Source organism: Oxyura jamaicensis, chromosome 4 (assembly GCF_011077185.1).
Source record: "Oxyura jamaicensis isolate SHBP4307 breed ruddy duck chromosome 4, BPBGC_Ojam_1.0, whole genome shotgun sequence".
In the NCBI taxonomy this organism is placed as follows: domain Eukaryota; kingdom Metazoa; phylum Chordata; class Aves; order Anseriformes; family Anatidae; genus Oxyura; species Oxyura jamaicensis.
Window position 1 is genome coordinate 58,454,208 of NC_048896.1, and position 13,357 is coordinate 58,467,564.

The 13,357-nt window shown below is 35.2% G+C and overlaps 1 long non-coding RNA gene across 2 annotated transcripts in view; it reads right to left on the bottom strand.

The window, feature by feature from the left end:
* Positions 1 to 13,357, bottom strand: part of LOC118166991 — a 144,404-nt gene that overhangs the window by 38,239 nt on the left and 92,808 nt on the right. For both annotated transcript variants that reach the window (XR_004750858.1, XR_004750857.1), the window contains one exon: positions 7,148 to 7,297. This is a non-coding gene — a long non-coding RNA (uncharacterized LOC118166991). The remainder of the gene's footprint in view (positions 1 to 7,147; positions 7,298 to 13,357) is intronic.

The window sequence follows — 13,357 nt, forward strand, 5'->3', positions numbered from 1 at the left end:
AGTAATTAATTAGACTGTAATTAGGAGATAATTAAGTAAATTAAGGAATTCAGGATGTACATTTTATGCTCTACCTAAAACAATAGTTCTAGTTCAACATCTAATGTCATTAACCAGTTTTCTAATTCTCAGTGACACATCTCAGTTTTTGAAGTGTCAAAGTTTGTATTTTCATGGTTGCCTTAAGTCTAAAAAAAATATCTGTTTTAGGAAACAGTGCGATCAAAGGAAAAGTTTAATTGATTTGTTTTTTTCAAAACTGTTCAAAGTTTTGGGACTAATACACTTCCTGCGCTGAAAAAAGATCGAGCTTGAGCCCTGTCACAAAGTCCCTTTTGTAAGTTGAACAATAATTTGATGTTTTTATCAATCTCACTGAAAGAAGAAAATGCATGAGATGGAGATAAAAATAAATAAATAAATAAACAAACACATTGGGATTCCTGACATCTTCAAAGATTAGAACATGCTCATGCTTGAATTATATTTGGTAGATAGACTCAGATTAGTTCTTACTTTAACTAACCTGCCTCTACCTATACTTTCAGGAAGGGTTACTTAACAGGTTGACACAAAGCACGTTAGGCAGGTTTCAAAGGTATTGCAAAAACAAAAGTACTTTTCTCTCTCACACTAATGCCCAAACATTTACTAATAAAAGAAGCAGAATGCTGTTTGTTTTCACTAGTCTCCAGAGTTTCAGTGCCACTCAGATCTTACATTTACTTCATACATGCATTATTTAGTACCATACTGTTCAACCCAGGCACAGTTAGAACAGGCATTACATACAGTTCAGAGCTTGTGTGTCTTACTTAATCTCTCTTTTATATCAAGTTCTTATGCTTTTGTAAAATATAATCCTCTGTCCATAGAGGGGAGAAGTCTGTTTGTTACAACTGCATGACATTGTACATCAACTATTACAAAGCAATCAATTTTCCAACATGCTTAACAGGAGTAGACTTAGGATTCAAATTATTGGGCTTAAATTAGCCTCTCTGCCTATTATTCCCATCTGATACGAGTTCTTCTTCGAATGAAGCTACAGAGCTAAAGCCTGATTAAAAATGAAAAACGAGCCTACACTACTTTCTCTATGATAAAATACCTTTCTCTTCAAAGAGTTTAAACTTGCAATTATGTTTGAAGACTGATGTCAGATAACTGCTGAGCCTCTGTTCAGGCAGTGAGAAATATCTTTATATTCAATACATATTGCATTGATCCGTAGACCAGCACCACAAAAATTTCTCTGTTGCTGATAAAGTAGTTTATGGGATGTTTCTTTGTGCAATCCTTAGAAAGAACTACCCAGCAATTTTCATGGAGAAATGGATGCAAACGTTTTCCATTTGTGCTATAGTTTTTTTCCTCTCTTTCATCAGAAGTCTGAAGTTGATCAGAATATATATGATGCATAAATATAAATAATCTTTTGTTTACATGGTATTAATTACCTTGCTGGAAAATGCACTTGTCAAATAAATCTATATAGGAACCATGGGAGTCAGCTACTAGAACATGATCATCTTCTAAATAAATATAACTACATAGCAATAAATAGCAGCTGTATGCAGTAGAGTAGAATAGGAGGAGTAGAATAATATGTTCAATTGTAAATCACTGTGCATGGAAATTTAGGCAGGCATAATACAATTACCCAAATGGAGGTCAAATGCAATTTCACAGGGTGAATAGCAGACTATGACCATGTATATGTTTAATTTTTTAAAAATTTCAGAATGATTATTTAACATTTGGAAATCTTTCATTTTTCATATGCTATTCCAATGAACACAATTAATTTAGTAGACAATTGCAATTTGCATAATTTTCATTAGGAACACTTTACTTAATATTTGGAGTTTTCCATTCAGATCCCCCCACTTCAACTAAAATGGAAAGGACCCAAATTGAACAGAGAATATTAATCATAACACTTAGCTGAGATCACCTGAAAACGCTACTTATCATTATACCCTGAAATAGAAAAGTTTGCTGGTGAGAGACAGTTCTATAAGATACAAATAACAACAATATGGTATTATATTTATTTTTCTAATTAAACATATATCTATGAGGAAAAATTCAGAGAGATGATTTACCTATAAATCTTTCGATTATACATAAGAAAGAAACCCACAAATTAAAAGGTCCAGGTTTTAGCTTTCAAATCTGTACCAACAATTGCAGCAGTAGTTCAGATTGGAAATCAGTCTCAAGTTGTGGTCTCACAAAAACAAAGATCTTGCTCTTTAAGACCTCCTTCATGCTTCATAACTATTACTTGCTACTTTTATACTTCATTTTAATTTACTGATATTCAAAGTTTTACTTTCCTTACTTCCCTTAAAAATTTTGATTCTGTAGTACATACAAGAACAACAACAACAAGCTAACAAAAAGGCCAGGCTCTTTGAAAATGTGAAATTTCATCACTATGTTGATTCAGAGCCAGAAGAACTCTAGTCAGACATTCTAGGCTCAGTTTTACCCCTCAGACACTGCTGCAAACAAATCAGCATTCAAGATAATATTTATATTGCCTCACTGGTCAGATTCTCTGCTAACTTTCAAAACAAACAAACAAAAAAATCATCATTTTGTGATCAGACTTATTAACTTTTCTTTTAGAGGACTTATATTCAAACCTGAATTATGGCATCCAAAGGGCACGCTGAACATAAGTAGCTATAACTTGCAAAACATTATTCTTATCACAGAAAATGACACAAATGGTTCACCACTTTAAAAACCTTTAGTACTATCCACATAAATACAGTACTTCATTAACAAGACACTGGGCTGGATCAGTGCTCTACCTGACAGTTCTGCTACATACCTGTCTCATTTTGTTAACTTAATGAACTTGTTCCTAGCTCAGTCCCACAAGTTCAGTGTGTTGTCTGCCTTAAGAAAATAAAATAATAATTATAAAAAAAAAAATCCATCTGACAGTTTTTTAAGTCACTCATCTACGCAATACTGAATTACTTTTTTTGGCCAGGAATCAGAAATGAACAGCAGCATGAAACAACTTTTTTTTCTGCTGAAATGCTCTTCCCTTGAGAGAGCTGGAAATATTTTTAAAATATCTCTCAGTTTCATTAGTTTAAAAAGTTCTTTGAAAAAGATTCACTATACTTAGCTTTCCCATGGGTCGAGACACGTATGCTATACCTCTGAAAAACAATTAAGACAGGCAGATGACAAAGATGGTTCTGGCTGCGTTGTTTTATGAGCCATAGAGGCAACAGCATCCTAAAGTTAAAGATTTGTATTACTTTCTGCTTGCAGACTGACAACATCAGAGTCACAAGTCAACAAACAGGAGGTGAAACTTGGCAGCACCAACACAGGATAAAATTTTATGTTTACTGTACACAGCCCCACTGCTCAAAAATCATGTTGGCCCTAGTCCAGTAAACCACTTAGAGGACCACTGGGACTCCCAGTGTACCAACAGCTAAACCCATGTCTCAGGGCTTTGCTGAATTGGTGTCTGAGAACCAAGCATCTCACAACCTAGATCCCATGCCAGACTACTGTACAAGAGGCTTCACCGTCATGCTTGCTGGTAAAGGATCAGTATTTGCTGATAGCAATAATAGTGGTGATCTACTCAAAGGAACCTTTTGTATTCCAGGAAAAACATCAAGGAAATCCTTCACTGAAGTTAATGAAAATTTTACTGTTAGTTTCAATACAGATGCTTTCATTTGGTTTGCCAATTTTTCTATTTTTTTTTTTTTCCTTTTTCTCTTTAAAGGATTTTAAAATTACACTCGTTAATGAATGCATAGAATGGCTTTGGTCACTGAAGGAGGAAACATTTGGCTTTGAAGCACATATGCAATAACCGAAACCTCACTAACAGCTGCCTGTTGTCTGATACCAAAGTGGCAAGAGTGAAGGATGTATTGCTTGCTTGTTTATGGTATAGATTAACAAGTTATCTCCAGATTTGAATATCCTGAAAGATCTCACAGATTTTTAATCTCTTGAATACTATTTGGAGCTTTGCTTTTAAAAACATACACACTTTTGAGCCCTGACTAATATCTTGAAAAATGCTTACTAATAGTGAAATTGAAAATAATTTTATCTATGAGTGTATCAAGATGTGCTTGGGCTTATGTGATACAGTACAATGATTTGATAACCTCAGGAGCGCAGGCCCCATAGTATTTATCCTGAAGTTTCTGAAGCCCTGAGGGCAACTTATTGATACACAGATGAAACAAATCTACACAGGACTTCTTTTCCCTACTTACATTTTATGGTTCCGTTTTGCATTTTTTTTTTTAATCAAGAGCATTCATCAAATCTTTGACATTCAGTACTAGGCTTTCTACAAGACAAACAGGAAGAACTCCCAAGCTAAAAATGCTGTGAAATAGCAGCACACTTTCATATCTTAATCCTGATAACTTGGTGTTACTCAGCCATGAGAGAGATGCAAAGGGGTGGCAATCTGAATATAAAGAATGATGGGAAAGAGCAGATTTCTTAACTGCATTAAAACAGCAAACTTGATCAGTTTCTTAACTTCAGATAATGTTTCCCTAGGAACTCATATAAAACACCAATTCCTCTAGTATGTTTAAGGATATAACTCTACCAAACATCACTCTCTGTATGGTCTATGTTTTCAGCCTCCTACTTTATGGTCTCCTTGTATTACTTTGTTCTGTTGTAGCCAAATATATAAATCAAGGTTTTATTCTGAAAGCTTGCCATTTTTTTTTCCAGTGATTTGCTTCCCTCCTACGAGTCTGCTTCTTTATTATGAAATCATTGCTAACTTTCCTTCCACTTCTGGTTTTGAAAGGGTCTCCTCTAATTCCACTATTTTGAATTAGATGAGATCACCCCACAGATTTTTATACTAATGATTTTAAAACTAATTTTTCAAACCTAACATAGCACTATTCATTTATTTCTCAGCCTGCCCCCATTACGATCTTTCTGTAGATATTAGCCATCTAATACCTAATAACATATTAGCCATCTAATATCTAATAACATACTAGCCATCTAATATCTAATAACATATATATGGGTAACAAGAAATAATAAATAATTTGGGGGTATCAAATCCACAGCTGGTTTATACTGACTCTGGCTATGCAAGCTTGTTATAATGCCATTAAAGGGTCTGCATCCTGTTCCCTACTTCAATAATTTCTCTTGACCCATATCTCTAAAGGCATAAGTAACTATGAAGTTTAAAGGGTTCTGTCTTTTTTTTGTTAGCTTAAGTGTAACTTTCAAATGGGAGTCAATATGTATTTTTGATAGAACACAAAATGACTTTCCATTTTTTCCTCTCAGACTAACATCCTCCTCCAGTCATTCTCCTAGCTTCCCCGTAAACACCTCTCTGCATATACGAATGAGAGTTAGGAGACAGACACCCCTGAAAATGATTTCTAGAAGAAATTCCTGACTATCACATTTAATATTTAATAAAAACAAACACACAGGGAAAAAAAAATAATAAAATAATAATAAAAAAACACTTTCATTCTTTAAATGTAATGGAAACTATATGGAAATTCTTCCTTTTACCATTTTTGGTAAGGCTATTTCCATATAGTTTGCAAAATTCTCTGCACTTTCCTAACACACTGAGTATAAAATCATATCTTTTGCTTCCATTAGACAGTTTATTGCCAGATGCTCCATGAAGTCCACAGCCATCTCTCTACATGGCTTGTACATAAAAATGAATTCAGTTTCAATTCCTTCATCGGGTGACACTTCCTACTGCAAGTCATAGGATTTTTTATTCCACCTTTTTAAAACTTGTGCAAATAATAAACTACAAATAGCATTAATTGTGAAAGAACAGTTGGGCAGCAGTTGTGTAAAATATTTGTCATAAAGGTGGGAATGGGAAGAATACAGAAAGACACAGCTTATTCAGTGCAGCTGAGAAAAGCAACAGAGAACTTAGATCTGGCTGGTTTCCATTACTTTGTCAGGACCTGTTGTTACGACTGACATGAGAGTGAGCCACTGACTTACCTGCAGACAGAAGGGGGCATGCTAATTCAAGCACCGTGCAACTTTGTTTTTAAATCCATAAGAAGAAACAAAATGAGGGAGGCATCACCGTTCCCTTCTCTGCTTCTTATAGACTTACTTCCTCCATTCAGTCGGTCACGGGCTAGTACAGTGAAGAGACACAGCTTTCTCTCTTAACCCAGTCCGAGCTGTATGTTGTCTTAATTTAAGAATTTCAATTAAAAGAAAGAAGGAAAGGAAGAAAGCACTGTGTATGGTACACTGTAACTTTAATTTCCTCCTATAAGAAATGCAAAAGTTTATTTAAAAAATCTCATTCTGCTCCAGAGCCCTGAAACTAAATCATTGATTTCATAATGTTTAAATTTTAATTAAAACTAAACTATTGCAAAACAAATTAGAAATACATAAATACTGTGTGTTAAGAATACCAAAGGATTGTTCTGACAAGGTACAATTTCAGTCCCCCTGTCTCTGTGGATGCAGTGCAATAAAAAAATGTGTTTTGAGGTTTCCTCAGTCCTAGCTTCAGCTCATGACTTCAGCTCATGAGTTTGTCAAACAAATGTCACAAAATTGTCACCACATTAAAAATGAACACACACAGACACATATATATATAATTGGATAAGGCTATTACCATTAGAAACTGCCCCAGTGTATGCCCCAGAATACACTGAAGAAAAAAGTCCTGCTATGCATGGCACACAGGGTAGCAGTTCCCTGTGGCTAGCTTTTGCGGCACAATAACACCCTGTTGAGTGTTGCAGCATCCTCTATGATAAATAGCAGGAGAGTATGCATGGGAATCATAAAAAACACTTTTTCCTTCATAGTCTATTAAAGTTTCTAGTTTTACCTAGGTGACACAAAATAAATAAATAATAATGAAAAAAAAAAAAAAAAAAACACTTGGAGATTATTTTAAGTGTAAAAATGTTTTCACTAGCATGTGTATCTCACATCCCTTTGCACCCAAAGAGATTTCAGGTTTTGATCTACTTGCACAATTACAAGGAAAACATTAGAAAAGTAAGATTAACTTACAAAAGAATAGCAAGCTTGCACAGCACTCAAGGTTTGGTAAAAACTAGCATTGTAAATAGTTACGTACCTGCAGTATCTTTATGCAGCTGAGAAGCCCAAATGATCTGAATGGACTTTTTCCAATAGGAAAAATGAAGCACAAGTTTATATAATTTCTTCAGAGTCAGCAATAATTAGCAGAAGTTGGGCATGCTAAGAAAACCTTGCAGGTTTGAACCTAAGGAAAAAATGTGTTTATTGTCTTAGCTTGCTTTGTTGCTAAAATATGAATATGTGTAAAACATACTTTGGTTGAAGATCTAGCTGTAAATTCACAGTATAAAATAAACATGGACAAAATATATGGCAAATGATACCAAAGCAAAGTCAGTCGAAGAAATCTTTAATGGCTCTCCTGTGTTTTTAGTTGCTTAAACTTTCTTTTCTCATTTCTATAGGGAGCGCTCATACCACTCAGTCCACAGTATTTACTTGAGAGAATTTACCTTGTGCTGATATTTTACAAGGCTTTAGCAAAATAAAAAATAATAATAATAAAAAATCTTAAAACTATTTCCAAGACTAAGTTAGTGTGTGAAACTTTTAAAAACACAATTTCATACCCAGTTCCTTCAAAAGCTTTAGCAGTTTTGCAGCAGAGACTTGAAACTCTCTTGGCATTGTCTAATGCTACAAGGGCTCCTCTTCTGCTGGATGCAGGAAAAAGAAAATGTTAAAGCCATCCTAAGACTTTGATCATACTTTGCATATGCTCAGCATTTTGGCAGATGAATTCTCTAAAGAGCCCATCTGCACTGACCTGCTCCAAACCACAACTGCACGGACCGTGTGGTATTTTATCTGTAACTGCTGCAGCTAGATGCCACTGTGGCACAAAGCACTGTGGCTGAAAACAGAGCTCCTCTCCTTCCCTGCTCACTGCCTGCCCGGCACACAGGAGGAAGATGGAAGCAGCCATAGTTACAGACAGACAGGGCCAGGAGTGAGACAGGTTCAGAAGGTTTCTTGCACAGGAAGGGCAGGGTCCAGATTTAAGAGAATGCTAACCATGCAGAGAAGGAATAAGAGAAGGAATTGGTCTCAAGAGAATACTGAAGAAATAAGCTAGGACTGTGGGCAAAGGCTTGGCAAATAAAATGAGCAGCAGCTGAGGATTGGCACAAGACACTGATTTCATTCTGCAAGACAGGAGAAGCCAGGTCTGAGTATACCATTGTTTCTCTACAGCTTGGAATAAAAACTATGAAATTTGGTGTAGTCTCCTGACAATTCACTTCCTTAATGACAGAGATAAATACCCCATAGATCTTGATGATGATTATACATACCTATTCTCCTGAACATTTAAATTTTCAAAACTGAGTAAAGACTGGGATTTCAGATAGAAAAGATAGGCTAAATCCAGGGATATTGGTAGTTTCCCATAGTAAAGCTGGTAAAAGCTTCACTGACTTTGCTCTTCTGCTGCAAAAACAAACAAATAATATTGATCTGTGTAATGTTTTACACGATCAACTTAAATGAACAATAAAAGTCTTAAATCCAATGTAATAACATTTGAAGAAATTGTTCCCTTTAGAAATCTAAACCAACAAGGCATACACCACCACCACTAAGCAGGAATCAGACAGGACAAACCTCTGTGAAATTGAGAGTTGTAACGTGAGGACAGCTGAAAAGAATCTGAAAAGCTTTCTTTACACTATGTAAAAGAATGTTAGCCTGTGACTAACATGCCCCTGAAGAGAAATTAAACATCTTGTTTTAGAGCTGCTGTCATAGTCTGAACTTCTTGGAATTACTATTTGATTGAAGGAGAAAGCTCTCACTGCTTTGTAAGCCACTCAACAATAGTGCTATTCCATTTCTCCTTGACAGCTGTATTTTTTAATGACATTTATTTACTTAATAAGAGTTAAAATTTTGTCCTTATTACCTCAGATCTATAAAAACTAAAAAAAAAAAAAAACAAACACAATATACACTTCCAGAAACTGAAGTGATAGATTTGTATGACTTTTGTTGAATTTAAAAACATTGCTCTGAAAATCTAGGAGATCCATTTTGTGAATACTGCCAGCACAAATAATTTTACAGAAGGCACCACAGAAGCGATCAACAACTTCCCTAGCACTAGTGGGGACTTTATCCCGAGGAAAATAAAACATTGCCCTTTATTTACATATAATAGATAAAAAATATACACAGAAAAGTCACACCCTCCCCTTCCTCTGCCTCTCTCCCCTTCCATATCAATGTAGTCTCTCCTCTCCCTGCTGTCTCATCACAGCAACCAGACTGGCTTGGTTCATGCATTCCAAGAAAAGCTGCTTCCTCAAAGCTGGGCCAGACACACACGCTGGCACACAGTTTGTTGTCCATCAGCAGGAGCTGCAGAGGCTGCTGCTTGACCTTGAGGATGATGCCTCTGCCCCTCGCCAGTGGCTCCAGCCTAACTTGCTCTTTCTTGTTCGCAGACAGAATATTGCTCATTTGGCACCTCACCATCATGGAAGTGTATGTGTGGGGGCTAACCCCTTGAGATTTATGCTCAAAAAAAAAAAAAAAAAAAAAGAGGAAAAAAAATCCTTGCATAGATATTACTGATAGGGCACCACACCCTTGAGAGAACCAGATCAGATGCTGGATCTGGATCTCTTGCTTCCCTACTGCAGCTCAGGCAACACATAGATGATGCTTTTCCCATATCCTGGACAAACCCAGGAAAACTTATTGACCAACACTCTGCTCTCTGACCTGGTACAATCCCTTAAAAATAAGGTTGACTAGCAGGAGTTTTCCAATGAAAAACACTGTTAAGAAAAAAAAAAAAAAAAAAAAAAAGCACCAGTGAAAAGAACTGTATTTGATTTTTCAGGTTTGCTCCCAGTGTTTTTTGCTATAGAACATGTTACGCTACCCACATTAGCCAGCTTCACAATTATTAATGCATTGCAGAGACCTTGAAATCTCAATCTGATATACGGCTGCTTCAGTCCGTGCCTCTTCCTACCCCATTATAAACTTGACCTTAATTAACCCTCTTAGTGAAATGGAGTTTGTTGACTCTCAAGGACAGTCTCATTGAAAAACAATGTTGCAATATCACTCAAAAGCTAAAGTAAGGCTGTTTTATAAAGGGATTTGTACTAATAACTCTTGAATATTAATAGCTTCTTATGCTATGTGGCTTATATAAACTTATATAGATAAGCTAGGATTGAGCTCTGTCTTTCCCAGACTTAAAAAGGGGGAAAAAAAAAATCCCTCTACATTTACTTTAGCAAAATCTATTTCTCTTTGGCAATTGCTGCCTCAATTTCATGAAAAAGTATATTTAAATGCAGATTTAAATTCAAATATGGCAGATTAATTTCAACAGCTGTAAATTAAAACACTGTCAATTAAACTAGGATATCCAGTTAACACACTAATTTCTAATGTGGTTTCCTAATAAAAATGTTTGTTTCACCTACCATACCACACATGCTGTTTAGTTTTATAGGCAACAAATATATGGGATAGATGTGGGATAGATCATCAGGCAGGATAATTTAATTAAAAACTCATCTATGGAAGAGTTGGGATTAGCAAAGATTACATCTTCCCTGCATCATTTGAAGACCTGGGAACATGCTCAGGTCTGATGTTGAGAGTGCTCTGTACTACCATCACCTATCTACGTGCTGCAAATATGACATAAGATAAAAACAATTGATATTTTAAAATTCACTTTATAGGCAATATATGCTTTCTTATAAAAAATAATTGAGACCACTCAATTCAGTAGATTGCTTTCTTTGTCCAGAGTTAAAGGTATAAGCTTCAGAGTTGATAGTCACATTTTTTCCCCTTACACAACTCTGTATCAATCTTCACTTTCAAGAGCTGTATCGAGCTGTAATTATTTCTCAGACTATTTAGGGCCTGCACAAAGATTATGAGTTGGTTTAACAATGAAAATATTCATACAGAGCATATAAGTAGCTGAAGTTATAAAAAAACAGAACACTGGCATTTTCTGATTGGTATTTGAACATTAATGGATTTTTGCCTATAAATTAAACTATTTTATGGACGTACAGTACATTTATTACCTTGTCACAAAATACATTTTATCCTCTAGATTTTGCATAACAGTATGCTTATATAGCACTAACACAAAACAAGAGAATTTAAGACATTTACATACCAGGGAACCAAAAGTAAAAGCTATTATTTACCAGTAGGTTAGTGTGCAAGCATTCCTCATTATTTGGCATTGTATCTGAAATTTCCAGAACCTTAAATTTTCACACCAGTCTAGAGTTTTTCTCATTCAGTTTATTTTTGTACTGCTGCGCTGCCATATTTAAGAAAAAAAGACCAAAATAATTAAATACTCTGTCCTCTGAAAAGTACGTGCAATTATGCAAAGGCTGCAACTTCAGCGAGCAACAGTGAAGCACTCCTTACAAGCAGATGATTTGGCATGGTTTTGTATCCAAAGTGCCTAATGTTTCACCAAGGATCAATGCAGCAGGAGGCTGGCCAAAATTTCATGTTAGGTGGGAGCTCAAAGCACATGACCTGAGCATCTCCAGTCCTCCTCCCATCGTCCTCGTGCTACCAACCGTATGGACTGGTAGACGTGATTCACAAACATCCAAACACCTCTCTCACCTGGCCTCTTGTAGAAGCTCCTTTCCCTTACAGAGACAGGGAAAGAAAATTCCTGTCATGGTTTTATGCAAAATTCAGTGCAGCAGCAAGAGCTTTTTGCTTCACAATGTACACAGTTGACAACCAACTGTCAGGGCCCTTTTCCTTTGCCTGTATTAATCTGTCATTAGAGTGTTCGGCTGTTGAAAATTACAACTGAGGGTTTCTCTGATATGCCCTCTAATACAAACTAGTTTCCTTGAAAAATATTATAAAGACATTATCTAATATAGTAACATCAGCGTTATTATCATCTAATATAGTAACATCAGAGTTATTAACAAAGAAAGAATTATGTATTACTGAAAGAATTTTAAAGCAAGGCAAATGCTGAAATCAGTTTATAATCAAATGCTATACAGATTTACAAGCATCACTTTGTCTACCTCTCACTTTAAAATTATTCTTATTGGATTATTAAATCCAAGGGACACAACAATAAAAAACCCCTCCATGTTAGCAAAAACTTGAATTATTTCTTTCATACCAATGCCACATGCTATGACCACAACATACAGTACACAATACACAATTAGAGAAAGTTTGTTTTTATAAAACCTAGAGCTTCAATGGATTATAAGAATTCACAGTAATCTCACAATAATATTTAGGATAAAGTAATAGAATTGCCTACAGTGTATGAAATTACCAGCTGTCAGAAGAAGCCTTTAGAAAGTTTCTTTTGAATTAAATTGCTTTAATCATATCAACAAGTGGCTTTGACTGTTCTTCAGACATTTTTAGTGCAAAAGATTTTGCAGACCTGTCATGTGTATTTCATCATTTAAATACTGTGGGAGAGGATGGTTTCAAGGCTTGCTTTATCTTACTTAGTGTGCCTTTGAAAACAATCAGAAAAAAATACAAATCAAAAAATCCCCTGATATGAAAGCAACAAATAATCATAAGGATTCAGCATGGCCTACATTCAAAATATATTATGTACTATTTGTTCTCTTCTCTGTTTCCTTCATCAGGCTTCATCTTGAGACATGATCTACTGACCATGACTTCACCATTGTATGTAGTTATATGTCAGTAAAGGCCAAATTAAACTACAGCTGTGTGTGATGAAGTTGGGAACTATGAATCTGAGTAGCTTAGGTATCCAACTGAAGATTTATCATCTTTACAGTCTTTATTTGCCATTCTCACATGCAGAGAGCATTTCTTCTGTGACAAATAACCTTTAGGATCTAGGACTCAATTTTTCAAATATGTCAAAGTGTTTAGCAATGCTTAAAAAGGTAACATTTCTCAATGTGGAATGGGAAACTTTTTGATTGATTACATTGTTCTGGAATATTTAACAAAAATAGGAAAGTCTAACACACTGCTAGGAGTGATATACTGGTTAGTTTTTGTTTTTCCTTCCCTATAACATCATACAATTGAGCAAGCTAATTCTATTTACTTTTTCAGATAACCTAATGTAAATAAATTCAATAAAATATTTACTTTTTCTATTTACTTGGTATAAATCTTAAACGAAATAGCTGTTTTCAAACCAAATGTGGAAATATATCATAAATGTAGACAAGCAGCAGTGCTGCTCTTCCATATTTGTTTTTCTAAA